The sequence below is a fragment of the Ursus americanus genome, chromosome 5 (assembly GCF_024610735.1).
Source record: "Ursus americanus isolate L20-20 chromosome 5, mUrsAme1.1.p, whole genome shotgun sequence".
NCBI classification, from domain to species: domain Eukaryota; kingdom Metazoa; phylum Chordata; class Mammalia; order Carnivora; family Ursidae; genus Ursus; species Ursus americanus.
In genome coordinates, this window is record NC_142131.1 from 24,953,313 (window position 1) to 24,978,096 (window position 24,784).

General features: G+C 38.5%; 1 long non-coding RNA gene across 1 annotated transcript in view; it reads right to left on the reverse strand.

Annotated features, from left to right (window-relative positions):
* Nucleotides 1–15,994: 15,994 nt before the first annotated feature.
* The window catches only part of LOC148110055 (uncharacterized), a 504,178-nt gene continuing 495,388 nt past the window's right edge, over nucleotides 15,995–24,784 (reverse strand). The window contains exon 5 of the long non-coding RNA XR_015724452.1: nucleotides 15,995–16,042. This is a non-coding gene — a long non-coding RNA (uncharacterized LOC148110055). The remainder of the gene's footprint in view (nucleotides 16,043–24,784) is intronic.

Consider the following 24,784-nt stretch of genomic DNA (forward strand, 5'->3'; position numbering starts at 1 on the left):
ACAGGACTTAGGTTTCAGAGCTGGAATAAAGGGGGCAAACTGAGCTGGCTTCTGCCCAGGGCAGAATGCTGAGCATGTCTGTCCTGCACAGACTGAAATGCAGTGCACCTGTGCCATGCTCTCGGTGTGCCTAAGACCTTGTGCAGACCCCCCCCCCCCCCGCCCCCGCCCCAAGCCTCAAGTGATGACTCGGGAACCTTGGTGGGTTTTGCATAGGTAGATGAGTTCCTCAAATGGAACTTCTGAGGCAAAGTAACACCGGTCAGAGTTTTCACAAAGCTGAAGAAGAATGGTCTCAGCAGGAGACTATAGCGATGGAGGGAGCTTTTCTTCCTTCCACTTAAAGAAGATCACATGCCCATCTACCTGCGCTTTGCCAACAGGTGTTCAACCTGACATTGCATGTCCTGTGGTCTTCTAGGACCCCAGTGATGGGTATCTGCTGAGTATGGTATTTGTAAAGGAGGCAGGGAAGAAAAGGACGTGGAAAGAACTGAGGGTCCCAGAGTCCCAGTCCAGACCCCGCTCTATGGCTGTACAACTGCAAATAACTTGGGCTTTCTCCATTTCATCATTGACCCCTGCTTGTGTATACACATAGATCGCTAGTCCTCGTTATTTCCCACACTTTTAGGATGAATCTCCTGCAATGCCAATGTAATCAGAATTGAATGAATAGTAAAATTGTACACTATAACATAAATTATATTTCTCTACTGACCCCTCCCCATATCTCACACTCAGTTCAACCCATCGAAATGGGGATAAACTCCACACTGAGCCCTGTTCCCCAAGGCTCTTAAGTGAAAAAACAGGGTTTTATATTTTCCTGAATAACTTCCTTCGAAGAGCCCCTTAGCAGAGGGTAACAATAATTATTGGCAATCAATTTATCTTGCTAATAGAGACGAACTTTAGTAAACTTTGATGATCAGATGTACCTGTGTTGCTTACGTAAAACTAAAACATTCTCTGTAACTTTTATTACTCTCTCTTCCCAAGGTAATGAATTCAAGGAAGTATAATTAAAAAGCCAAAAAATATTGTTCAAAATAAAAAAGCACACACACATTTCCCCCACATTACAGCTGAAACCTGTCCTCCACTCATCTTTCAAGAGAAAATTTAAACTTAGCAGATAAGACGTCTCCTACTAATTGTTCATATTGGTTGTCTTACAGCCTCTACAGCCCAAACAACTGATAGATTAACATTTTGTTTTTCTACCAGTTGCTTTGCTGTAATATGGGTCCTGCCTTAAAATATTTGCATGCTTTTAAAAATACTGTTCCAAATGGAATTTGAAAGATGCGACAATGCCATCTCAAAGGCAAACCCACAGGAAAGGTGGTATTAGAAGACACATGTTGTATATAGTGGCACATATCTTGTTACGCGTTTTTCATTTTCTTATTAACCAGTTCTTCAGAAGTAGCTCTCCAACTTTTCTTTTTATGTGTCATCTTCGAGGACATACAGGGAACAAAATCAAGAAAACCCCTTGTCTCTGTAGGTGGTTTTACAGAGTGGTAAAAGTCATCTCAGAGGAATGGCCTTAACGCAGCCTAATTCCAGCTCTTTGTGGTGGGGGCCCAGAGGTCCACAATAGCCTGACATGCTGTGGAAGGGACCCTGTTTGCTTTTGAGAGATCCCTGAACTCTTCTAGGCTCCTGGGATCCACTGAATCCAGCACTGTCCAACAGAGATGGAACAGGAGCCACATAGGTAATTGTAAGTTTTCTAATGGTCATACTGGAATAAATAAAAAGAAACAACTGAAATAAATCTTAATGATATATTTAACTTAACCCACTCTATCCAAAACATCCCTTTATCATATAAGCAGTCTAAAAATTATTAATGAAATATTTTGCATTCTTTTTGTTGACATCAAGTCTTCAAAACGCAGTGTTTTGTACTGACGGCACATCCCAGTTTAGTCCGCCACATTTCAAATGCTCAGTTGTCACATGTGGCTAATAAATACCAGGGTATTAGACAAAGCAGATTTAATCCACTGCTTTTTAGCAGAACATGTAATGGTGCCTGAGGGACCAGAAGGAATTGATGTGGCTCCAAACTATGAGCAGATTGTCACCTTTGGTTTTTACCAAACCTTTTTCAAAAAGCCCTATAGCAAAGGGGGCTCTTTCATGAACTGAATCACATAATTATTCGTCCCTTCAATATTTAGTCATTGCTGGGCACTGAGCTTGTCTGACCTCATAACTTTGAAAGGTGAATAACTGAAAAACTGAATTTCTACTAACTGACAGGATCACCTATTGAGATTTCTTTTAATAAAGTTTTATTCTAGAATAGTTTTAGATTTAGAGAAAAATGAAGATAGTTCAGGGATCTCCCCTATGTCTCATTCCTAATTTCCCCAAGTATTAATATCTTACATTAGGATGGCACATCTGTCACAAAGAACTGATCATACATGGTTATTAAGTAAAGTCCATGATTTATTCATATTTTCTTGGTTTTTAACCGAATTTCCTTTTTCTGTTTCAGGATACCACATTACATTTAGTCTTCATGACTCCCAAGGCTCCTCTTGGCTGTGACAGTTTCTCAAACTTGCTTTGTTTTTAATAACCTTGGCAGTTTGGAAGAGTACTGGTCGGGCATTTTGTAGGATGGCTTTCAACTGGGATTTGTTTGGTTCTTTTTTTTGTTTTGTTTTGTTTTTTTTCATGATTGGACTGAGGGTATGAGTTTTGGAGAGGAAGAGCATAGAGGTAAAGTCCTATTCTCATCACAGCCTGTGGATATGATTTATGACTGAGATGGTAACCTTGATCACCTGGTTTAGGTAGCGTTCGTCAGGTGCCTATAAAGCCACACTTTCGTGCCCTTGTCACACTCTACCCTTGGAAAAGAGGTCACTGTGTGTAGTTTGAATTAAAAGAATAAGAGTTACATTCCACCTCCTTAAGGGCAGAATATGTACATATATTATTTGGAATTCTTTTGGCATGAAAGATTTGCCTCTTTCCCCAATTTATTTTTTAATCCAATCATGTTTTTTAAAATCGGTTTGGGCTCGTGGATATTTATTTTATACTCGGTTATTATCCAATAGAACTTTATTTACTTTGTTGCTCAAATCATTTCAGCTTTGGCTGGGCCACTGGGAACACCTTCAGCTGGCTCCTGTGTCCCTTCACATGTCCCTAGCACTGTGGGTTTTGGGGTTCTTTTGTTTTGTCATTCCGCTCTATTTTATTTTTGACAACCTCCTTACTTTCTGGCATTTTTGTATTTTTCCCGCCCTAGGCCTAGAATCAGATGTTTCTCCAAGGAGCGCTGGAGGACAGTTAAAGACAAGCAAGCAATAAAACAACAACAACAACAAAAACAAGATCAGAGTGCTAGATACTTAACATTTTCTAGAGCATTATTAGTAATTTATAAACAGTTTCCCTAGAAGAAAATGAGCAAAATATACCTTCCTGAACATTTTCCAAGTGACACATTTACACGTCATAAAACGTGAAGAGCATCTGGGATCTCTCGGCTCATGTGACACTATCGCGGCATTCCTGTCAATGGCAACTCAGGTGGAAGATAGAAAATGGACCTGAGTCAGGCAAATTAAGACTTCTCACAAGCTTTTCCTGTGAGTCAAATATGAAACATGGCAAGCAATTAGAATATTATATTATATTATTACATATCATATGCCACTTGAAATAAAAAATCACCTCAGGGGAAGAGTAAAGAAAATGTGTTGTCCCAAGGAGAGACGGGAGACTACTGAAAAAATAGAAAAAGGATTAAAATTATACAACTGGGCTTGAGTGTGTGTTCAGGAGATGATCTGTTTAAAGATCATGCTTTTAAGGACTTGTTAGAAGCACAGTGCCTGGTATATAGTCTAACATTTCTTAAACCACTAAACTGAATTATAACTAGGTTTTTAAGTATTGCTTCTTAACTTCATCATAACCATACAGTTCCCTCATATTCAAATAATCAAACAGAATTTGAGAGGATATTTTTCTGTTCTTAAAGAACAGACGCTCACATTGAATAGTGTCACATTCTGGTCTATTCAACCGCTGAATCCTGTGCTGCCTTGCCCTACCCGCCCCAGTACCACAAAATCATTCAAACATTTCTTCTAAGCAGTCATGCAGTGATCATTTCTTAAGGTAAAGTTGGACTAGACCAAGTGACTATTTCACCAGAACATTCTACTGGAGCTTGTCTCAGAGAAAACAAGGGAAGCATTCCTTCCCACCTTGGAAGCACTAATGCAAACCAGTTCTGGTGCTCGGTTTGATTCTTCTGCTTCTAATTCAATAGAGCAGTGACCTCATTCTAGTCCTTCCTCATGCCTCTTCATTTGGCCATCCCAGCATTTTCTCTAGCCAGCTGCTCTCCTCATCCCTCTCCCACTGTCTATACCCGGGCAGCATCTTCAGTCTTCACAGACATCTTGTTCCCACTTGCACTTACCCCTCAGCCACTCCCTCTAACTCTTCAGCTTTCAGTCGATTTGGTATGAGGAGGAGTAAACCACACATCCCCAGTAAATCCACAGATAATAATTTAAGCCTACACTACTGCAGATTTTTATTGACCTTTTGAAACAAAATGTAAAATATGATGAATTGCTCAACTACATGTGTTTAAGGTCCTATCTTAAACCTGTAGGGACAAGTTCCATAATCCTGCCAAATGAAGATTTTGAGAAAACTACAGCCTGTGTTCTCAATTGTTCTCTCTCCCTAGACAACATATTTGGATTAATATGCATCCTCTCTTAGTCTCTACCTCCTCACCCTCCTTCTCTCCTCCATGCAAACATCTCCATTGCCTGAAACTCACTTCTTCATGAAGCTTACTGTTTCATTTTTGGACAGGTCAATTTGTAGAAAGCTGTCCCTCATACAGAACTAAAATTTATAGTATCATTTGCATCTATCATTCCTGGAATTAAATGAGATTCTATCTGCAGAAACTTTTTGAAACAGCAAAGTAACGAATAAATATAAAATATATGTCACTTTTACGATGTAGTGTTGGAAAGTTTGACAAGCATGCTGTCCTTTCCAAGTTATTGGAATAGATGAATATGAGAATAGGGCGTGAAAGCTAACAAACCCTGCGCAGGTTTCCATACAGCTCCTTCCAGGGTAACAAGAATCCATTAATCCGTGTTCTTTAAAAAGTTCTATTTAAGCAATGAAAGACAAGGACCAGGCTAAACCATAAGCTAGAAAATAGTTTTTAAAAGCCAAAAACAGGAAGAAAACTAGGACCTAAGAACTAAGGCTGATCCAGAGCCAGCAGGAGCTAGAGGAGGTTGGTGTGACTGAGTTTCTGAATCTCTCTGCTGGTTAGGACACTCCGTCTTTGAAATTAGTGGAGGGAGTGGTTTCATTTCTTTCATTTCTTGCTTCTCTCCTCATGGTCAAAGACAACCTCAGAGTATTTGAGAAATTGTTTCAATTCTGGACACACTAAATAAAACATAGCACTAGTTTGCAAAAGAGTCCCAGATGAAGGCATGAAAAGATCCTCGAACTAACTCTCAAAACATTACTTTGGGAACAGTTTTTAAGGCTTGATCGGGTGTGCTCAGCTTGCAAGCTGAGCAATGGGTGAACTGCTAGCAGTTCTGGATTTGGGGGTCAAAAAGGGGTGAGAAGAGAACAGGACCAGACCTCATGTTTACAGGTGTCCACTGGACAACTTTGACAAACACTCCCATTTCCATACTTCCACCCATGGTCAGAAATCACATGAAGCTATGTGGTATTTCAAAAGCTGTAAATAGAGCACCTTGATTCAAGTAACACAGAGCACTGGATATACATGAGATAGCCGTTGGGGGAATTTCAGGCTCATAAAAGTCACCAGGCAGTTCTCACGGAGGGTGAGACATTGGTTTAATATATAACATAAATGATTAAATATGAGTAACTTCTAGATCCTTAGGAATTGAAATTAGTACTATATATCTCTTGGAACATAAATTCAGAGTTCATGGTAAGGTCTAGGATATGGAACATGACCTTATACCATAATAATTAGACCCTTATACCCAGAGACAGAGTCTTTAAATACCTTATTAATCTCATCATGATCTTTTCATAAATGTTAGCTTTGATAGCAGTCTTAACTGTTGGATAAGAGGCCTAAGGTCTAGAAAATTTCTCAGGTATTTATTGTACACACCTCTGCTCAATATAATGAATATAATATATGTCTATAAAATGCTTTTGGCCCAACCTAAAGATCATACCAATAAATTTTCTTCAAAGAATATTAATAATAGATAGTAAAAACACTGTCTTGAATATTTAGTCAATATTAAGTGTTCTGTCTTAGGAGGTTTACGTAGTGTTATACTTCTTGTAGTATAGCACAACAAACCAAATTCTAAGTGGACGTATATTAGGCATTCTTTTTATTATTCTTTTTTCAGTTTTACTGAGATATAATTGACAAATTAAAATTAAATATATTTAAGGTGTGCAACCTGCTGTTTTGATAAATATATACAAAATGATCACCACAGTTAATCACAGTAGTTAATATACCCACCACTTCCCATCGTTACCTTTCTTGTGTGTGAAAAAGATTAAGATCTACTTTCTCAGCTAATTTCGAGTATACAATATTATTAAGTAGAGTTACCATACTTTATATTAGATCTCTAGAGCTTATTTATCCTGCATCACTGAAACTTTATATCCTCTGACCAATATCTCCCCATTTCCCTCACCCTCATCCCCCAGTGACCTTTCTAATCTCTGCTTCTAATAGTTCAACCTTTTTAGATTCCACATACAAGTGAGATCACACAGTATTTGTCTTTCTGTGTTTGCTTATTTCACTTTGCATAATGTCCCCAGGGTCATCCATGCTGCAAATGATAGGATTTCTTTCTTTTTTAAGGCTGAGTAATATCTTACTGCATAAACACATCACATTTTCTTTATCCATTCATGTGTCAATGGACACTAAGGTTGTTTCCATTTGTTGGCTACTGTAAATAATGCTGCAATGAACATGGAAGCACAGATATCTCTTTGATATATTGATTTCATTTTCTTTGGTATATACCCAAAAGTGGGATTGATGGATCATATGGTAGTTCTATTTTTAAATGGAGGGAAGGAACTTCATACGGTCTTCCATAGCGGCTGTACCAATTTACATTCCCACTAATGGTGTACCAGGGTTCCCTTTTCTCTACATCATCATCACTTGCTATCTTTTGTCTTTTTGATGATAGACATTCTAACAGGTGTGAGATGATAGCTCATTGTGGTTTTGATTTCATCTCCCTGATGATTAGTGATGTTGAGCATCTTTTCATATACCTGTTGGCCATTTGTATGCCTACTTTTGAGAAATGTCTATTTGTGTTCTTTGTCCACTTTTTAGTTGGGTTATTTGTTTTCTTGGAATTGAGTTGAGTCCCTTTCATATTTTGGACATTGACCCCTTATTAGATGATGGCTTGAAAATATTTTCTCACATTCTGTAGACTGTCTCTTTAGTGTGTTGATTGTTTCCTTTGCTAGACAGAAGCTTTTTCATTTGATGCAATCTCATTTGTCTATTTTTTGTTTTTGTTGCCTATGCTTTAGTTATATTTTTAAAATTCATCCCCCAGACTAATGTCAAGTAGATTTTCCCCCCTGTGTTTTCTTTCACTAGTTTTATAGTTTCAGGTCTCATGTTTAAGTCTTTAGTCAATTTTGAGTTGATTTTGTATATGCCATGAAATAAGGGTCCAATTTCATTCTTCTGCATGGGGATATCAATTTTTCCCAACATTATATATTGAAGCAGCTTTCATTTCCCCACTGTGTGTTCTTGGCACCTTTGTCAGAGATCAGTTGACTATAAATGCTTGGGTTTATTTCTGGGATCTCTATTCTATTCCATTGGTATATATGTCTGTTTTTATGTCAGTACTATACTGTACGACAGCTTTGTAATATATTTTGAAATCAGGTAGTGTGACATCTTCAGCTTTATTTTTCTTGCTCAAGATTGCTTTGGCTATTCAGGGTCTTTAGTGGTTCCATATGACATTTAGGATTGTTTTTTCTATTTCTGTGAAATAGAATTCCGTTAGAATTTGATAGGAACTACATTGAATCTGTAGATCACCTTAAGTAGTATGGATATTTTAACAATATTAATTCTTCCAATCCAGGAACACGGGATATTTTTCCATTTAATTGTGTCTTCTTCAAGTTTTTCCATCAATGTTTTATAGTTTTCAGTGCTCAGATCTTTTACCTCCTTGGTTAAATTTATTCTTCAGTACTTTACTCTTTCTGATGCTATTAAATGGGATTATTTTCTTGATTTCTTTTTCAGATAGTTAATTGTTAGTGAATAGGAATACAGTTGATTTTGTGTGTTGATTTTGTGTTCTGCAATTTTACTGAATTTATTACTGAATAATATTTTAGTGGAGTCTTTGGAGTTTTCTATATCATCAGATGATCATATCACCTGCAAACACAGACAATTTGACTTCTTCTTTTCCAACTTGATGTCCCCCCACCTCTTTTTTTTTTTTTTTTGCCTGATCGATCTGGGTAGGACTTCCAGTATTATGTTGAATAGAAGTGGTGATAGTGAGCACTCTTGTATTGTTCCTGATCTTAGAAGAAAAACTTTTGGCATTTTACTGTTGTGTATGATGTTAGCTATGAGCTTTTCATGAATGACTTTTATTATGTTTTTTTTTTTTTTTTAAGATTTTATTTATTTATTCAACAGAGATAGAGATAGCCAGCGAGAGAGGGAACACAAGCAGGGGGAGTGGGAGAGGAAGAAGCAGGCTCATAGCGGAAGAGCCTGATGTGGGGCTCGATCCCGGATCGCCGGGATCACGCCCTGAGCTGAAGGCAGACGCTTAACCGCTGTGCCACCCAGGCGCCCCGACTTTTATTATGTTGAGGTAGTTTCCTTCTGTTCCTAGTTTGTTATGGATTTTTATCATGAAAGGGTTTTGAATCGTATCATCTTGTCAGATGCTTTTCTGCATGTATTGAGATAATTATATGATTTTTTATTAAGAATTGTTGAATGCTAACTGAATGATATCATTTAGTACACAGAAAAACTGTCTCCGTGTATAATTTAAGGATTAAAATTTTAGACTAAAAATTAAGATCCACCCTTCATGAGAAAATTTAACCACAGTACTGAAGTGACAGTTGGTACATCAGCTTCCAAGTTTCCTTTAATCATCTCTACATTTTTTTTTTTTTACAACAGAAAGTAGGGGGTGCTTAATGATATTCTTAGCTAAATTCAAGCAAAGTATTAGAATCAACTTGATCTCTGCCTGTTGCCTCCATTGTGTTATGGATTTGGTTCAGACAAATGAACTTCCTTTTTTTTTTCTCATAACACAGAGCATAACAGACATCCACAATTTAACTAGCTACTTAAAAATCCTTTCTGTGGGAGATGATGTAAAGAAAACTTTTCATCATATCCACCTACTTGCAGACTAACTTTTCTTTTCCTTTCAAATAAACCTCCCAAGGAGCTCGCCCTGAGTGCCTAACACTCCTGAAGTACACTCATTGACTGCCGGCGACAGAATTGGAGGGCAGATCTTAAGGGTCACACAGTTCAGCCACCCCCACAAACACTCTCACTTCCGGGCTTCTTCTGGCTTATATCACCTTCCCCAGCTCCCAATGGAATGAGACATTTAAATTACAACAGCCCATTCAGAAACACAGAGCAGCTGCCCATTCGACTTAGCCTCAGTATTTGTGTTTGAGAGAGGGTCCTGGTTGTCTGGTTCACTCCAGAAAAGTATTATAGACGATGCAGTTGGGTCCTGTGCCACATGGCTAAAAAAATAAACAACCCCCTTGTTGACACATGACCTACAACTAAGACAGAGGCTTTAATTCATGTGATGAAATATTTGGCTCTGAGAAAATGTCACTAGTTTTGTTTTTCTTAGCATGGAAAACCAATTCATATTTTCATATTAGGCTGAATCTAAACTGTTTCAGCCTTGTGTGTTATCTCAATAAATTGAACCACTCAAAATCTGCTTTCTGCATAGCAAGAATATGTTACAAAAGTTTTTTGAAATGAGAGACTTTAGAAACCATTCTCTATCCTTTCTGTGCTCTCCCTGGCTGCTGGCTTGCTGACCTGGAGCTTTTTACCTGGTGGTCTGATGAGTCATGGCATTCAGAAAAAAAAAAAAAAAAAAAGAGTGAGAGAGAGAAGATAACAAGGCTATTTGGCTGGTTAAATATAGAGGCAATTAAAAACCTGCTGGGTGGGCTCTTTTCCTGTAAGGCCTCGGTGCTGATTTGGAAGACAACGGTAGATTCTCTTTGTGGTGCCTACAGATATTCTAGAAAACTGAGTAGGAAGGGGATGTGAAGACAAGCTCATCAGAACAGACAGTCCACGTATTCTTAGTCTTCAAGTATTTTACAGTCTTTGACAGGTCTCCAGGAAGGTTACTTTTTTTCTTTTTTTTTTAAAGATTTTTTTTATTTATTTGAGGGAGAGGTGGGGGGTAGGGGCAGAGGGATAGGGAGGACAGAATCCTTGAGCAGTCTCCCCACTGAGCACTGAGCCCCATGCTGGCAGATCTTAGGACCCTGAGATCATGACCTGAGTCAAAATCAAGAGTGGGGCACTTAACCAACTGAGCCACCCAGGCACCCCTAAGAAAGAAAAAAAAAACAAAACAAAACAGCTATAAAAAAAGCTTTAAAAAAAAACAAAAACAGCTATAACATTGACTTGGAAGAACAATCTGGACACAAAGAAGCTTGATCATAATGGAAACTGTGTCTTGTGGTGGGCTGTAATACAACTTGGTATCTTGTCTCTTAGACCAGCTCGTCCCTCGTTCCCTCCCTCTCTTCGCTGACACTGTGGGCAGCTGCCAACAACCAGCCAGGTCAGAGACTTTGGAATCCTCCCCATCTCACCTTCCTCATCCACAGACACGGTGAGGTCCTTCTCAAATACTCTTTTCTCCTCCTTTGCCACTGCCACCACACAAGTTGAGACCCTCATCTTCTCATGATGGGGTCAAGCAATGGTCTTTGAACTCTCTACCTTCTCTCCATTCCATCCTATACCCCCAAAATGATCTTCCTAAAATTCAAGTCCAAACACAGTCCTACTTAATAACCTTCGATGGCTCACCTCATCAGGATTAGGTTCAGATTTTTAATGAGGCATAAAATGGGGGTTTGCAAGCCAACTCAACCAATATTTGGGAGACATATAACTTAAGAGTGGAGGCTCTGGAACGTGGGTGGGAGAATGGTTGTTCCTTTTACCCACTGTATGATTTTAGGGAATTACTCAACCTCTCTGAACTTCTCTTTTACACTTCGTTTGTAAAATAGGGATAGTAACATTATCTGTTTCACAGAATTGTTCTGAGGATTCAATTAGATAATGTAAAAAAACACTTGACATGGTATCTGACAGATAGTTATTGCTCAATGCTTACAAAGGTTTATTATTGTTTTTGTTCTTGTTTTCATTTTTCTATTTCTAGTATTTGTTGCTTTTCCCCAAACCTCCATATTTTTCAGCCATTTTCAACTGTTGTCTGTCCCTGAACAATACCCTGGGATTTCTCACCAGTTTTTCAGGCCCTGCCCAGGAGGATGAAGCAGACTTGATAGAGAAATGCCTAAAGAAGCCATGGCTCATTGGAAGGTGCTAGAGTTTGGGATGAACTAAGGTGGTATAACTCAGGAAGCCTCCATGAATACACTGAGAGATGAAACCATTGCTTGTGTCAAAGTGTAAAACCGACTGGCTTCCTTATTAAGCCAACTGGGAGGAGACGGATTATACAAAGCTGGTTAAAAACTGGTTTTTCAAGAAGAAAAGTTCAGCAAAACTGAGCATGCAATGGAAAATTCTATACTGTGGGATACATCCCATTCTGCCTGAAGGGGACAGATCCTTAAAAGTGCCACCCCAGGTTGGGCCATTCTCTTCTCTGCCTGGATTGCCCTTCTTTGCCTTCTTTGCTGATCCCTTTTTATCTTTCAATGGCTATTTCGATTGTTTTCTCTATTACTGTTCCCTAACTCCTTCAGTGTTACCTACGCCCTCCCAGTAGGTGAGCAAAACTTCTTATTTCTTATTAAGCACATACTATGTACACTATAGTCATCGATTGGCTTACTCTAGGTGTTCTATATTAGGTAGTGACTTCTTTGGTCATTATCAGATACATGGTAGGAATCAAGGGAATATTTGTTAAATGACCGTACACAAAGCGATATTCTTCCTAAGATATGTTTTTGAATTGGCTGAATTTTATTTCTGCTCTTTGGATTTCTCTTAGGCATAGGATACTTTGAAAAGAAGGAAAATTTACAGGACCTTTACCTAACAGTCTTTAAAAAAACAAAACAAAACAACAACTGTGTTAAGGATACAAACACTTAAATCGAAGATTAATGGATCTGACTGGAATAAAGTGATCCCGTATAGAAGACATGCTACCATATGAGTAAAGTAGAAACAGATTAGGATAACCCATAGGAAAGCAAGTTGGGGTTCTTGGAAAAAATATAGGAAATGGAAAGCTAGTGGTTCTGGCTGACCTAACGTTCCATTAAGTTTTGTAGGCAAATCCTTTTCCCTTCTATCTGGCTCTCTGGGTCTTCTTCTTACCAACTGTATAATCTTGACGAACTTGGATTCTCTGAATCTCAATTTTCTCTTACATAATACAGAGTGGAGGAGAAGGTAGGAATGACTATTTCCCACTTTATGGGTTTGGAAACTGATTAAACTTGAACTCATTATTGAGATAGCCACTTTATGTTTTCAAATAGAAAATTTAAAATTACCTAAAATATTGAGTGAATGCTTTCCTAATCAAAATTCTGAAGCCATTTTACTGCACTAGTCCAACTCAGAAATGCAATGACACAAGTCATTATAGTTTGTATTTGGAGATTAGAGTTCATCCTATGAGTAGTTTGCTAGAATATGCATATCACACACAAGATACCAGAATTACGGAACGTTTAAAGTAAAATAAGTGGCAGAACTAAATGAATATGTTTATACTCTTACTTTTTAATGCTTGATGTTGTAAATCTCTAGTTTAACTGGGTGATACTAATATACTTTATACGTTATAGGAATTTGACTGCTATTATAACTACAATTATAAAGAGTAAAAAGCCAGGTTATAAAGAATCTTTTGGGACTAGCTTTCTTTATAGTAAGTAAATAAGAATAACTGGTAATTCACTGGATATAATTTGGTAATAATGTGATAACGATAATTTGTATGTCACTGGATTGAAACAGCTCCTCACTGTGCTTGCCTCATTTAATATTAGTGGTTGAGAAAAGTTTCCTGGCTGTGTAATTGACATATACATAATATTTATTACATTTTTGAAGGTTTTTAAGGCATTGTAATATCTTAAACTATTTCCTTATAATTTCATTTATACTTTTTATTTTCATTAACCAGGTATATAGTTTGTTAAATAAAGGTAAACTTCCCCTTCCCCTCTTAATGAAATCATAAAAGAGTGAGGACTCCATTTAAAGTCATTTGTAGAAAAAGGTGTGAATAGCTACCTCTATAAATAAATAAAGTTTTTGTATATTTTGAAATAGGATATGATGCCTTCAAAAATCACAGGAACTGTCTGGAAATGTGAGGAATTTTTAAACAAGCAATTACTTGTTTTACAAAGTTCCTTCAAACGTGCATCGACCTTTCTTCACCCCTTTATGAATAAGCATAGGCTGCTGTGCAATTTTCTGTGGACCTCTTCCAGCTAATTTTAAATTGTAAGTGAAGAACTACATAAATTTGTTTATGTTGTCAGCTTTGAGTACCTGGTGTTTTAAACCCAGAGTTCTAGTTGGAAATATGATACTAATACGCTTTCGTTAGGTGTTTGATTGTATTACTTGCTCTATGAAAAAAGAAATAATCATAAAATCGTTAGCTCTTTTAATAAAAAACCATTTGAATACTCATAAATATATTTAGATGTCAAGGCGATAAAGCCTATGAAATGAAATGGACCAGATAACTATTTAAAAGAATTCTCACGTGTCAAGTTGCATAAATAACATAGTCTAGAAGTGAGGATTAATTTTCTCTCAGATAACATGTTATCCTGTTTTAATGTGATTAAAAATCTCCACTGGGTCTGATGGTAATCTCTCCTCCAAAGGCTTGGATCTTATCAAGCTTAGGAGCTACTTGATACCCTCAAGAGCCAGTATCAGTTTTTATAATCTGTTCTGGGCTAATGAGACAGTGGTTAAGTTTACACAGATTATCACTTGTGGCTGTCTCATCAACTTGACATTACATAGGAGAACTCAAAGCTCAACGAGGCTCAGACGAGGTCACACAAGCAGAAATTGAGAGACCATTTTTAGTGATTTGCCTTAAAATTATTTAGATCTTTGGGTTTTATTTGTTTATCTTATTTTCTCCTTCTGATGACTCAAAAAATTTCCCTTTTTTGCCCAAAGACTTACACTGTATACAGAGTCCTTGCTTTTTAAATATCTTATTCATCCAACAAGGATTTATTGTGTATCATGTGCAAGTTACCACACTAGGAGGCTGGGGATGTTGCAGCGTATGAGGACAATGAGATGCTTGCCCTTCTGGGGCTCAGAGAGGTGGGGAGATTGGCACTAAGTACAAAAGCGCAGTAAAAGCCCTGAAAGTTTCTTTCCCCCTTAACTGCTTTCTTTCACTGTGGCCTTCTGTAATAGTACTTATAGGTTACGTTCAAGTCCTCCTGTCAGTTTACATTCATTCATTCATTCTTCTTCCAACAAATATTATTTGAGTGACTCTATCATCTTTCTAACAATTGAGTGATAGAAAGATGAATTAGTTCTGCCCTCAAGCATCTTATGGTCAAGCATAGGTGATAACATATGTATAATGTGATTGTGAAGATGTCACTCAACAGGGTTATGGAAGTTCAGATAAAGGAGGAATTATTTCCAGTTGACAGGGTCAGGAAAAGCTCCATGGATGAAGAGGCTATAAATGGGGCCTTATGATTAGTGAGGTTATGAACAAATGGCAAAAGGGAAAGGATATCCTAGGTGAAGGACAGAAAAACAAAGGCATTAAGTTGGGAGCTCATCAGCAAGCAAGAGAAACGTGTTCAGTCTGGCTGACTTCTCATTTCAGTTTCTGTTGGGTAGGTTGGGAAGGTGAGGAGATACAAAGAGAAAAGAGGAGTGTCAAAAGCAGCCAACAGATGCTTATTGCCAAGGACCACCACAGAATCCTCATATATTTGGAAGCTCTTTTATGAGGCAGATTTTGAAATTTAGGTGTTCTACAACCAACCCACTCCGATGACGCTGGTTCTCTAAGTTCCCATTCTTTTACATTATCTAGTTATTCAGGAATGTACAACATTAAACATGATAGATTCTGGGGCCAAATAATCAACAACAGTTGGAAACATGTACCTTGGAAAGACATGTCCTCATTTGGAAATTGATTCCCAGACAAGACTTCTGGAATTTCAGGTTTGGTTAAGAACATTGAACTTGTATGAAGTTCACCAAAGTTCACTTCTAGGGAGCCTGGAGAAAGTTAGGCACAAATCAGATCCAGCCGATGTGGTGGCCTGCAAACATGCATCCATAAGTACAGACTGGCCTGCCCCAGTCCTTTGTAGCTTCAGATGGAAACCATCTGAAATGCCAGGGCATTGAACAGTTTCAGCCGGAAGCCTGGCCAACTCAGCGCCTTCCACCCACTCTCTCTCAGTGGTTTTATTTCCATTTGATCCTGAGCTTACTGCAGGGTGCCTAACCTGCCCGCAGAAAATAAGAAGCTTGAAGAAATAGGTGGGCCCAAACTATTGGCCTGCCGTCACTATCCAAACCTATGTTCTATAAAATTTATGACAGATGCAATCACCCCATATTTCCACGTTAATCAGAGCATGGAAGGAGAAGTTTGACTTGCCTGGGCTCCCATTATTGGATTTGTCCAGTTGGCATCAACTTCTGCTCCTAGACAGAATTATGGGGGGAAAAATAGAGAAAACGTCTTATCTTAGTGAACAGGATGTTTTATTGCAGATTAGCAATTATGTTAGTATTTTGATTCACCTGTACAATGGATCCATTTATCACAATTTTGAATTGTGAGTGGTATTTAACTTACAAAAGAATAAAAGCTATGACGACTAATGCTTTTAGTGCACTTTTTTGCTTAAAGAAAACTTAAGAAAGTTCAGCATTGCCTCTATTGGGATTTTTCTCCTTTATAAAAACTAAAATGCAAACTTTACAGCCAAATAGATGCTAAAGTGATTCCAATTTGAATATGCTTGATTAACTGAGGTATGCTTTGGTGCTTTCTTTAGAAGCATTAGACAGAAAGTCGTGTGTAATATGGTTTAATGTGTATTTATTACCACAACTTAAAACACACCTGAGCTCTTTGTCTTCGCTTCCCTTCATAGTACCATAAAAAGTTACTTAGGTCCTAAAATGGTGCTCAAAGAAACTTAAAAAGCACTTTCTATGTCACATGAATAAAATGTACAAACGAGGGCAATGTGTTTTGATGTTGTAAAATAAGTTTGAAAGGCAGGCATCAAAATGAATCTATTTTTAAAGGTTTGCATTCCATACGGAGCGGTGATGTGCGTTTTATTGTTCATTTGCAAGGCCCAGGACAAACGAATACAATATCCTCCCTTCCACGAGGCTGCAACAATCCATTAGATTTCAGACATTTTGGTTCCAATAGGAAAGAGGGAAAAGTTTCCTCATATGTGCTCTAATACACCTTATTTCAATATCTAAGATGTCTATCACCATAAAAACACAGTATACATTTTTTTTTCCCGAAGAGATTTGCCTTCTTAGTTTAAGCCACTGGGTTAAAAATGGGGAAAAAATGAGAAAAAGAAAGAAAGGTGTAATCACTGATTTTTTTTTCTTGCAATGTTCCCTAGGAAAGTGGCCCCACTGAGTGATATATGCGCCCCAGGGCTAGCAGCTGGAGGCCAAAAACCACTTTTTATCCATGATTGACAAATAATACATAATGAGAAGAGAGAGGCAATTCAAGTTTTAAATTTCACTCTTTCTTTGGCTTTTCAGGGCAGCTGGGCACTGCTGTTCTCACTTGGTAACCTTTGAGGTGCTGCCAGGAAAGGGGACCCAAGTGACAATTGTTTCTCTCCTCCTACAATCCCCCAAAGCCTCAGTAAATATGTGTGGCTCGCTCTTTCAAAGAGGATCCAGCTGCTAACAATTCTGCCATTTCTCCTCGGAATGAAAATCCTGAGGGTCTGGAAACGTACTGCATGGTTATAATGACCACAGTAGAGTGAAGCTGAGATGTAAAATCCCTAAAAGTGGTATCCAAAAGTGGTGAGTCCACTGGTAGCTGATGAGTAAGCAGCTGGAGAGAGAACAGAGAGTCTATAAGAAGAGAAATCAAATCAGAGCTCTGTCACAAGTGAGCTTTAGAAAGTAGTAGATATGGGGGCGCCTGGGTGGCACAGCGGTTAAGCGTCTGCCTTCGGCTCAGGGCGTGATCCCGGCGTTCTGGGACCAAGCCCCACATCAGGCTCCTCCACTATGAGCCTGCTTCTTCCTCTCCCACTCCCCCTGCTTGTGTTCCCTCTCTCGCTGGCTGTCTCTATCTCTGTCGAATGAATAAATAAAATCTTAAAAAAAAAAAAAAAAAGAAAAAAAAAGAAAAAAGAAAGTAGTAGATATGAAACATTCTTACATTTCATGAAACTAAGACATGGTTAATGTAAATAAGTTAGGAAGCACGTAAGAGAAAAATCATCAATGAACTAAAACACTAGAGATAGTTTAACATATCTGATCTCTTTTAGATTTCTTTCTACATTTCTGTATCTGTATATTTCGTCCATGTCAATACTAATATCCGTATCTTCATCTGTCTGTAACTGTATCTACATACATTACGTACCCTTACATCCTTGCATACATATCCTTACATACATTACACATCCTTATGCACATCTAACAACCTAAGTGGCATTTGATGCCGTCTTCCTCTGCCTTCAACCAAAATCGTTTTCCCCCTGTGTTTCGCATCACAAACACAAATGACGATTCTCTTTCCAAATGATAGATATTGACCAGGCTTAAAATCTTAGATTCATCCCCTACTCCACTCCTTCTCTAGCACTCTCCTCTAATGCATCAGCAATACCTACTGTGTACCTTAAGTATTTATTCACAATCCAGCCAGTTCTCAACTCCTCCGTCCCACCACCGTGTCCAGCTATCATCATCTCCTGCATTAATTATTGTGACAGTTGGTCTCTGTGCCTTGCCTTGGTCTCCTCCCCCTCCAGCACAACGGCAAGGCTGAGACTTACTAAATGTAAGTTAGACCATTCACTCTTCTGCATTGAGGTCTCTACTGGCTTCTCACCTCATTCAGAATAAAATTCCAAGTTTATATAAATGGCTAATTGGTCTCTTAATGAGGATGATGTTGGCATTTTGTGCAAAACAGTTTTTCACTATACAAAATGTCTTGAGGATTACAAAATCCTTGTTATCTCTGCTCTCCCTAAGTGCCAGTAGAGTCCCAGAGTCACTGTGACAACCAAAGAATATCTTAACCACAACATTTCTATATCCACCTTGAGGGGGCTGCCCTTCCCCCATTCCAGGTTGGAGAGTCATTTTAGCTTCCCTATTCACACTCCTCCCTTAACTAATCTCCACCTACTTCCTTTTGGTTTATTCTGTCACAGTCTTGTTGTTTCTGGGGGAGGCTAACAATCTTGCTAGCCTTGAACTTGCTGTGATCTCTACCTGGAACCCCCTCCCCAAGTTACCTTAGTTGTTATAGGTCTTTACACAAATGTCATCTTCTCAGGGAGGCAGTCTTCTCACTGATTACTTCATATTCCTTCACTGTGCTTTATTTTTGTTCCCTAGCACTTCTTGCTATTAAACATAATATCTATTTCTTTAGTAATCTCAGTCCATTGTGGTCTAGTGTTGTGCTTTATTAGAATATAAACACCATGAGGACAGAGTCCTGGTCTACTTTGTTCATACCTGTATCCTCAATATCTAGAGCATTCCTGGCATATAATAGGCACTCAATAAATAAGGATCACTAAAGATTTAAAAGATAGAATTCCTTTTATGTATTGTATATCAGAATAATTCACTAAATTAATGGTCTTGATCTTTTTTTATGTCAGGAAACTTTCTGAAAATCCAGTGGAAGCTATGAGTCCTCTCCCAGAGAAAATGCCTATTTGTGTGTAAGTACGTGTATGTGAGAAACCTAACGCTTTCTTTACAGTAACTTGATGACAAGATGAGATAACTAACACGGGAGCTGGGTAGATTAGTGACACGTAAATGACTAGTTTTTAAAGAATATTGAGGGACCAGCTTTAATTCTGGGAACCGTGAGGGAGGACTTAAGTCAGGTCTTTTCCCATTCTGCTTGTTTTCTAGTGGCTTGGAGGAAAGATTTAACTACATACACATTAAATTTGCAGAGACAGAAATCAAGAAGGGAGAATTCTCAAATCAAATCCCAAAAGACTTTGGCAGTTGAAAGAATAGGCCAATATAAACACAATGAGATTTAACAGGGATAAATACGAAGCCCAAAAATCCAACTGTGGAAGCACATGATGGGGAGGATGAGCTTTAACCGAACTTGGGGGGTTCCAGTTGACCGCAATCATAAAGTGAGTCAACAGAGATTTCTAGCTGCCAGAAAAACTAATGAAACTTTGAGGCTGCATAAATAAAGTCACAGTAATGAAGTGATTCAACGCATTTCTGCTATACTTTGTTGGACCAGACAATACCTGTAATGCTACGTCTAGTTTGGGGTGCCAAAAATCTGCATGGAATGTAACAAACCAGAGAAGACTTAACTAGCAGTTATGAGGGCTTTACTAACCAGAAACCATAGATATTTCACCTGAAGAATGGAAGACTTTGAGGTCACATGATCATAGTCTTTATATATTAAAAATCCTCACATGATTATTGTTATTCCAGAGGGAAAATGAAGGACCAATGAGGGAAAGCGGCATTAATCGTCTTTCCTTATACATGAGAGAGAACGCCTGTGCAATATGAAGTGTGAAAATTAAAACGGGCTTGCCCTCACTGGAGAGCTGAAGATTTTAGAAAGCAACTTGGTAGGAATGTCACAGAAATAATTAAAGCACTGGATTGTCCTTCTTTAGAGCCCTTTGGACCATGGATTCTGTCACCTTCATTGTATTCTATCCCCTCTCCCCTCTTGTGGGACACTGGTAGGTGACTTCACTGGCAATGCCTCAATGTAAAATCCTGTGGTTCAAATTCCTGTGTATAGAATTTCCCTGTATTTCCATTAACATTCCTGAATGTAACAACTGGCTTAACTTCTGCATGAGGTTTCCTGCATGAAGAGGGTGAGTTACTCTTTGAAAGATGATTGAGAAAATTGCTTTCACCAGGCCATTGTTAAACTGGGCATAAAGCTCTGGGAAGAGGAGATGAATCTTGGGGAGTTTTTTTCTGAAAGAAAAACGGTCAACATTTCTAGGAGGAATTGCAAATATAAATGTATGGCATCCAACAGGTATTACAGGTCGGTATAGACAGCCAGGGGTGGGACAGCAGGGAATGGTGCGCTGTGGCTCACCAGGCAGCCTGTACCTCATTAAAAACGGACAGGTAGGGGTGCCTGGGTGGCTCAGTTGGTTAAGCAGCTCCCTTGAGCTCAGGTCATGATCCCAGGATTCTGGGATGGAGCCCAGCATCGGATTCCCAGCTCAGCAGGGAGCCTGCTTCTCCCTCCCCCTCTGCCTGCAGCTCCCCCTACTTGTGAGCTCTCTCTCTCTCTGTGTCAAATAAATAAATAAAATCTTAAAAAAAAAAAAAAAAAGACAACGGGTACTACCAACTCCAGCCAACTTTTTCACGTGGTAGGGCAGCCTCAGTGTTGTTAGATTTTCCCATTTTCAAGAAAACCCAGGAACCCAAATTTTTACATGAAATCTTCTGATTTTAAATGCTGGCAAGTAATTCAAATTAAAAACTAAATCACAAAAAGAAACAAGCCCAGTGCTAACACAATACATCTGTATTTCAGAGAGTTTGTGATTGCAGCTGTAAAACAAGTTTCTGGGTTCTCTCCAAAGTCCACTTCATCTTACAATGCACCTCTGGTGTCCCAGAAAATCAATTCTCAAACCGAATTAAACAAATATTTTTGAGCCCTTAATAAGAGAAAACTAGTTTGCTAGAAATTTGGAAAATATGAACATGGATAGCTATGATCTTTGTTCTCAAAGTTTACAGCTTTGCAGTCAGGTTAGGACAAACACCAATACAACTATAATTTAAGATTACCATGCAGTTTTATGAGGGGTACAAATACAGTGCTGAGAAGGGAAACACTGGAACCTTGGAAGAGAGAGAGGAAGTTGCTCTAAAGAGGACCATCTGTGGTTAGCCATGGAAGATTGTCAGAAGTGATGAATGAAGTGGGGAGCCATTCTCAGGGGGAAGAAAGGACATGAGGAAAGGTACAGGGATAGAAGGGGAGAAATAGTTCAAGAACTAATGTTTAAGTAGTTTACCTGGGACAAAGGAGAGGTGTTGGGGATTTGTATGAGAAAATTTCTAAAGGAGGTTAAAGATAAAAGGCAGGCTGAAGAGTCTGATTTAATTCAACAAGCAGTGTGTGAGAGGCAGCGCGAGGCAGCGTGATGTCACAGGAAGGGGCAGGTATTTCATGCTTAAGTCTCAGCAGTCCTACCAGTCAGTGGTGGAGCCCTGAACAAGCCTTTTAAATTCACTACGTGCCATTTTCCTACTTGTCGTGTGAGATGTCACCTACTTCAAAATGCAGGGTGAAATATAAATCATATCAGTAAGTCAATTTGTGTAAACCTTGTCAATTAGGTATTATTAGTGATAGACAACCACAAAAGGTTTTGGACTAGAGGTAGCATGTGATGGGAACTGTGCTTCGGGAAAGATTAAGTGGCAGTTACGCTCTGAATGCACCATGGGACAGGCAAAAAGTCCACTAGAAAGTTAAGTCATTTGCAATATACACATTTTTGAGCACCTATCAAAACATGTAGAGCCTTCTAAATTGAAAAAGTACAAAGGGCTGATAAGGAAAAGTAAGTCTCCTTTCTTTGAATGTCCTCTAAGCACCCAGCTGTCTTTCCCGGAGGCCATTGCAATGACCAGTTTTTATGGTTTTTCCCAGAGATTATCCACATATTTATAAAAACGCACATATGAACTATTTCAATTTTGGAGCTCCTTTCATTTCAAATTAGGAGGAGAATTTTAGCTGTGCCCCCATGTGAGCCTGCGTTCCATTTCAAGCCGCCATGGCGATGGGGGATGGCGAAATGCATGGAATGTTTAGGAGCAGCCCTGGGAGGTCACCTGGGGCCAGCGGGATTTCCAGGTCACCAGAATGTCTCTGGCTTGCTCCCTGGGGTAGTCTGACCCAGGATTTAAAAAGTATTAACCTTTTAGCTATTAAGAACACTTCTCCACTTTCGAGTTTAATCTACGTGTCTGAGAGATGTTGGGTGGTCTCCAGTGATTCATTTCAAGGCCTCTGCAGTTTGAAGATACAGCTGAGGATGAGAAAGAGAGGTGAGGAGTTTCAGCAGTTACTTTCTACTAGCCAATCGCTTTGCAAAACTCCTCAATACCTTTATTAATCTCTACAGTTCAGCTCCACTGGATTTGTGCAAGCTTTTCTTCCTCTTTGACCTTGTCTAAACTTTGGCCTCGATCGGGGCAGTTTCTTTAAGAGTCCCAGTATATACTATGGACCCTGCAGTGCCTATGCCTTCATTCATGCTGGTGCCCCTTCCTAAAATACTCTTCTTTGCCCTCCTTGATTAAGGACTGCTAAGTCTGCAGAGTACTCCTCAACTTTGTTTTATTCCAGGAAGGCAGAACACTTTGGTAACCAAGCAACGACGCTATAGAATTTGACTACATGTGCTCAATACCTAATCCTACTTTTCAGCTTTGGGCAAGTTAATCTCTCTAAGCCTCAATTTCTTTGTCTGTATAGTATTGATGATAATGATTGGAATTTATAGGGTTGTTGTGAGATTAAATGATATATCATTAAATATATTGGGTACATGGTGAGTGTTTAATAGATGTTAATGTGATGGTAAAGATTCTGTAATTTCTCTGAAGCACATGATTTTCCTTCTCTGAGCTTCTCTATATCAATAAGTCCTGAGTCACAATGTAGTGGTTAATTAAACGCTATCTTTAGTGTTTACTCTCTAATCATTTCTTATATTCTTTGGATTGACACCCTCAAATTTACATTCTTTAAGGACAGGAACTATGCATTATAATTCTTTCTGAGCAGATAGTGTCTGTTCCCTAAATATTTAAATAATCAACTACTATAAAAAATCAATTATTTTTCAAACTAACATTAGTTTTAGAGAAAAGTACAATTTCCTCTTTGGGATAAAGATTGGGAAGCACTTTAAGAACAATTATAGGGCAGTGAACAAAAAGAAATTCTAAAATAAAAAGAGTATTTCCTACTTTGATGCAGTCATCAAGGTCCAAAATACCATTTCCAGAAAGTCTATATTTGGATCCATTACAGCTCTGAAAATTCTAATTTCTCATTTTTTAAAAACCGTGGTGAACATTACCAGTTGTATATAAATCTTCTTGTAAGGAAAATCTCATTTCCAGCAAGATTCTTTTTTGTTACTGGGTTCTAGACAGATCACTGGCTGAAATCAATCCATAGATCATAGTAATATCTCCCATTATAGAAATCTTAATACCATACCACTCCTGCAGGCCTATCCCAAAGCTGAGAAAACTAATATTTCTTGTTTAATATTAATTTGCAAGAAATCTTTTGGTTTACATTTTTAAGAGGCCATATCCACCATTATATGCACATGAAACATATTTGCACAGGCCTGTTTTACTATACTTGGATTTATCCCAGCCATTAAACTTAAAGTTTAATCTTGTCCGTGCCATGTGACATGGTCGCTTGCCAACAGTGTAAGAATTTCATAGCTGAAACCAATTTATTTAATACTTAAAACATTTGTACTTTTCTTCCAAGGGCATATCAGAAGGAGTACTTGTGTTTTAGGATCTTAAAATTCAGTTAATACGTCTTAGAAAAATGAATGGGTAGATATTAGAAGAGGTAGAGGACACTGATGGTTGCCTCCACAGAAGTATGTATTTTCCACTTTTCCTCCCCAAGAGATTCCCAATGTTGTTTTATTCATCACCCTTCTATTACACAGCCAAGTACCACAGGGAAAACTGACGTAGGGTGGTCACAATACCATGGCTCTACTGCCTCAGACATTGCTACACAAGTGGGCATGCAACCCAATTTCAACCAAAGACACACAAAAGGGAGCTTGCTTGGGGATTTGAGGAAGTTTTCTCTCATTTATGAGAAAGTTCTGAAAGCTATTTTTTTCCCTCAAGGCTGTGGTCATTCATTGTGGTGGGGTTTGTATCTTCTGAAGCCATCCTGCTCCATTCCAAGGATCGCATCCTGAGTGGGACAGAGCTGAGAGAACTGTAGGGAGATTCAATCAGAACCATTGGATAATTCCTCCTCCAAAGTTCACCTTAACACTAAATTTCCAGCTATGCAAGCCAATAATTTCCCCAATGTTTCATCCATTTTGAGTTTTCTATTGCTTATGAATGAATCCCTTGGAATTACGAGCG